Source organism: Pseudorca crassidens, chromosome 5 (genome assembly GCF_039906515.1).
Source record: "Pseudorca crassidens isolate mPseCra1 chromosome 5, mPseCra1.hap1, whole genome shotgun sequence".
NCBI lineage: Eukaryota > Metazoa > Chordata > Mammalia > Artiodactyla > Delphinidae > Pseudorca > Pseudorca crassidens.
The window spans coordinates 94,210,324-94,216,341 of record NC_090300.1 but is presented as its reverse complement, the minus strand read 5'-3'; positions in this window follow the sequence as shown (position 1 = coordinate 94,216,341).

Sequence of the window (6,018 nt, the reverse complement as noted above, 5' to 3'; positions counted from 1 at the left end):
TTATAGGAGTGGGTAATTTCATAGGCTAATGAGTGGGAGGAGTATTCTATTTTAGGGAGGGGCAGGGATTTCCAGGAATTGGGCCACCGCCTACTTTTTGATCCTTATGGTCAGTCTTGGAACTGTCATGGTGCCTGTGGGTGTGTCATTTAGCTTGCTGATGTGAGTGTATACTGAGGCTTAAGGTCTAGTGGAAGTCTACTTGTCTGCCATCTTGGATCCGTTTGGTTCTAATCAGTTTATGTTGTGTCCTTGGGCTGTATCATTCTTTCAAAGGTTCTGCCCTGCCTCTTCCTGTTTCATTCCCCACTCAGAGATTTTACTCCCATATTCTTATGGGAAGCAGAAGGGCGATGGTCTGTCTTCTGTAACTGCTTCAAGGCTGAGTAGGAGCGTCGACCCTACCTGTCAGGGAGTAAAAATCTCTGGATGCCTGATCTAGGGGCCCCAGGGGCAGGAAACCTTGTTTTAAGTTGGTATAGGCTGGAATCCTCGCATAGCCATCATCTTGGTGTGGAAGAACTGTTTCCATAGCCCTTCTATGAATCTCCTTGATGATGAAGCAATTTTTGTAACAGCTTCAGAGTACAAAAATATCTATAAATGACAAAAGACTTAAAAGGCATGGTAAAACGTCTGATTACAGTGTAATCGATATAGAAACTTGGTTATAAAAAACAGAATTACGACTGATTACATTTAACTTAACATACCAAATAATCCTAGTTAAATATTTCTCTTTAACATACCTCAGGGGCCCTCTAAAGTACCCCAAAGTTAGCTGGAAATCAAAAGAAACAATTAAAATTTGGTATTTGGGAAGTTTTTCAGAAAGTTTTAAAACACTTGGTCAAATAGGATCATAGGTCACTGTGAGACAATACTTATTTCTTAGCCAAAGTTACAAAAGAGCTCAAAAGCAAACACAAGTCACTTAAAGTCAAAGAAACTCACATAATCTGTTGTCAAAAGAAGCATTTCAAGAATACTTCGGAGGGAGAAACCAAATCCAGTCTTGTTCTAGCCCATTCCTAACAAAATCCATTTACCAACTAAATTCAATCCAACCTTACAAAATCCTAATCATGCATAACTCTTTTCAGTATTTTTCATCCTCACTTCTTTTACTAAAAACACGTATCTTACTTTTCTTAAAAGTTTTTTCACATTGAGTTACCTTTCTTGTTGACAAATTTGTAACAGATAGAATAAGGTCTTATTTGACCTCTAATAAACCAAGGTATAACAGAAGTATTATGTTTAACGTTGATGACTCTAGAAACATGTCTATATTAATCAAACCAACAAGCTTAATACACCTTCAATGCCAGATATCAGTTTCCAGATGACATGAACCTGAAAATTCATTCTGGCCAGATTGTTTTTTATTTGAGTATTTATATAAGCACCTAATTTTTTTTAATGCCAATTAAGTAGAGCTCTCTTATGAATTCATTTTTGGCAATATCATACACCTACAACACACATATAGATACATATGAACACACAACAAACACAGAGGCCTCATAGTTCCCATTCAAGATTTCAGCCCTCAGTCAGGTACAACATAAAAGCCATCAGTTACAAGGGGTTGGATTCAAATTGGGCTTCTAGCAGATGGAACAAATCAAGGTCACCTACCTGGATGGCTAAACCCTTTTCACTAGTGTTTACAGAAAAGACACTTAAGATTTCTATTTATCCTTGACAAGTCAAGTTCTAAATTACTTTACCATCTTTTTAAAATTTGCCTTTAAAAAGATGGCAGAGATAAGGGTTCCTGAGAAGACCAGATAGGACATGTGCATCTCAAAGAACCCATGCTTTTTTAATTTTTACAATGCTTCCTCTCAACTTATGGATTACAGAGGCATGCGATTTCAAGTACTTATCAGGCTCATTATCGGTATTATAAAAATAAAATAAACCATCTACCTTTTAAAGGCATAGGTCATATTTTTTTGTTCATCTTAATTATTTCTTTAAAATTTATTATCTTGAGTGTAAACTCAGTGAATGCTAAAAATATACAATCAGTTTCTTAACTCAAAATATTTATCATTACAGGTAACATGCATTTAATATTTATTGGAGATCACTGAGAGAGCCAAGGCCAAGTGACTGAAACAAACAGAATCTTATAATCCAAATGAGCAACTGTCAAATTAGGGAGCTTGGGAAGGAAGATAATATCAAAAGGGCTCTATGGTTTGAAAAAATATTCAATATGCTTAACATACATATTATTTATTTTCTCAAATTACAGAAAGCAAACCTCAAAATTCTTGGCTTATGGGAATATGCAAACAAAAAAGTACATACTCTATTAATTGTAAAACTGTAAGCACTGTATTTTGTCAATGATGTAACAGATAATGCAATTTAGACTGTTATGCCCAGTATATCATAGTATTAACAAAATGTTCAATAGTCTCCTATTAAAAAAGTAAAAGCAAATAACCACTTGGCAACCATCTGAGTAATAACTGATTCAAGTGAGAATCATCAATGGACACGAAAACTAGGCGGCAAAAGTTGGAAGAAACAGGATATTTGCGGTATCTTCCCACAAGTTATTTATTATTTCCAGAAGGAAAAATAGTAACGCTACATTGAAGGCACTACTTTGTGTGTCTTATTGTGTGAAGATAGGTAAATATATTATGATGTTGAAAGCCAGGGTATTTCTATATACTTGTTTAAAGCAAAAACCACAACATTGTTTTGGGGGTCAATAATGTATATACTTATACACGTCAACCACAGCATAAAGGATGAGGATAAGAGAATCCACATAGTGGTCAGGTTTCTACATTTTATGTTAAGTAGTACAATATTAACTCCAAGTGGAATGTGAAAGTTAAGGACTTACTTGTCAAAACAGGTAAAAAAGCAAGACCCAACTATATACTGTCTACAAGTCATGCATTTTATAAGACACAGGTTAAAAGTTGATTAAAAAAAAAGGATATACCTGGCCAACAGAAAACATAAAAAGGCTATTAATATCAAATAAAATAGATGTGAAGACAAAGATTACCAAAGATAAAGTGATACATTTCTTAATGATAAAAGGGTCAAATTAATCAGTAAGATATAACATTTAATAGCAAAGTTTCCACTGCTTTTGTAAATAGAATTTTATCAGAACACAGCCATGCCCATTTATTTACGTACTGTGGACGGCTACTTTCATGCTACAATTGCAGAGTTAAGTAGTTGTAAGAGAGACTGTATGTGTCACGAAACCTAAAATATTTACTACCTGGCCCTTTACAGAAAATGTGTGCTGATTTCTGCAAAGGAATTAAGTCACACACAGGACATGTGTTTTATCCAACAGTAGGCAAGTCAAAAGCAAAGTAGTAAATACGATTCATAACTATTTGAAAAGAGGAAAAGAAAAATATCAAAGTAAAATAGGGTTATGTATTTCAGTGACTATACCTTGATTAGAGGTTATCTATAACATATAAGAATGAGCCTCAAGTAGAAGTTGAAATTCAGTTACATTTTCATTTAACTAACAGTTCTAACTCAAGATAGAACCTCACTATATCCTTAACATAAATAACTAGTTTTTGCAACATATAATAAAGAAAACTAAAAGGGCACTAATCTGACAATTTTCCCCCAACACAGCATTAAGTTTTAATGAGCATTTTTTTCCTGCCCTGACATTAAACAGATGACAGTTTAGTATAACTCCAATCAGCCATGGAAACTCTATTTGTTCAAGTAGCAAGTTTAAACAGTTTAAGGAAGTGTGTTAATGTACACCTGGATTCAAACTCTTTATAGCAAAATTCTTAGAGAATATGAACAATTCTAATATAATGATGCATTTACTTAGTTTTGTATTCCCCATTAAGAAATGGGAATACACACATAGAAATCATTTGTAAAACTCTGACAATGGTAGTGACTCAAACTTGCTTAAAATAAAATTTTTTACAAAAGAAGAAAAATACATTTACACATGCACACTTGTTTTTCTGATCTGAGGTACACAGAACCAAAAAGTAAAAAAAAAAAAAACAGGTAGCCAACATACTAAGGTTAAGAAAAACAACACAACAGGAACAATATGAAAGATGCTACGAGAGACAGAAAGACTATGAAAAAAGAGAAGTGAAGGTGGATGACAATTAGTACTCACCTTTGAAATATGGCTTTTCTTCTTCAGGGAGAAGAGATTAACAGGTTAAAACTACTGTATTAAAGAAAGGCTGAAAAACATATGGAGTCTCTACCTATATAGGTCATTAAGAATAGGCAAACTGAGTGGCTTAAACAAATGCATACTTGCAAGAATGGCTAGATCTGCACTGTCCAGTAGGATGGCAATTAAAGTTAAAATTAAATAAAATTAAAAATTCAATTATTCCACTGCACTAGACACATTTTAAGCGCTCAGCAGCCTCATGTGGCTAAAGGCTATGGTACTGGACAGTGTAGATACAGAACATTTCCATCACCACAAAAAGTTCAACTGGGTAGCCCTTGGCTAGGCTCAGTGTCTTGAGATGTCTAAACTGTAAAGTTAGCTTGATTTTCCCTAGAACTCTTTGTTTCATTTATGTATTTATTTTATAGAATTTTTTTGGTTTTTATCTTACAGGGCCTTTTGTTCTTCAGTCATATCTATCCATTTCAACATTATTTTTCATATTAAATTGAAAATGCATGCAGTTTCAAAAAGGAACAGAATGTACCCCTTATGGAAAGAGTAGCAATTTAAAATGTGTTAACACAACACAATGCTTTTAAAAAAATTTGCAGAACTGTACAAAATGTATACAAATATATAGAACTATCAGTTTGATATTATTTAATGTAATTAGTGAATTATAAAAATATGTTCTCTAAATATAAATTCAGATATACTATGGTTGAAAAATAGAAGTAAATCTAAGTTACCTAAGTCAAACAGAGATACAAATAGTGAAGAAAATACCAAGTAAAATCAATGGTTGTAATAGCATAGCAATAAAATCAACCAAAATTTTTAATATAAAAACTCTTCTTAAACACTACTCAGAACATTTGATTCAAATGAAGAGTACTGAAAAATTCCCTTGTATTAAAGAAATACATAAATAAGGACATTTAAGTCATGCTTTAAAATTTAACAGCCTAATTAAAAACTATGTAAATGAAAGACAATATATCAAATGAAATTCACATCAGAATTAACAACAAATAAATTTCTGAATATGTGGCAAAGGTAGAATCCACATTACCTGTATGTAAATTGTAAGAAATTCATAAATATTGATAATTCTGTAAGTTACTACAGTTTTTTATGTGACAAACAATATAGTCACAATATATCACCTATTTTCTAACTTTTATACATTATTTCTGCAAATATTCACTGCGTGTTTAAAGATTTAGAACTTATACCATATATCTTACTACATTTTCAATGCAGTAATAAAGTTATTTTAGATTCACTGAGTAGGGATGAAGGGGGAATCAGGTGAAAGTGATCAAAAGGTACACATTTCCAGTTATAAGACAAAGTACTAGAGATGTACAGCATGATAAAGATAATTAACATTGCTTTCTTTACCTCCTATATGAAAGTTGTTAAGGGAATAAATCCTAAGAGTTCTCATCACAAGGGAAAAAAACTTTTTTTCTATTTCTTTGATGTTGTTTCTATGAGATGATGGATGTTCACTAAACCTACTGTGGTCACCATTCTATAATGTATGTAAGTCAAATTATTATGTTGTATACCTTAAACTCATACAGTACTGTGTGTCAATCATATCTCAATAAAAGTAGAAGGAAAAATAAATTCACTGACAACTGATTTTAAAAATCTAATCACAAATGAGAATAAATTAAACAAGCAGAAGAGAGTGGAAAGCAACTAAGGAAAAAGAAAACACCTTAGAAAAAACAATAATGGAGGCTAAGAAGAATATTCTGAAGTAAAAACCAAAGAAAGCTTTAAGCAATAAAATCCAGAAACAAGAAGTAAAACTTTAAGACCAAATAAAAACATGT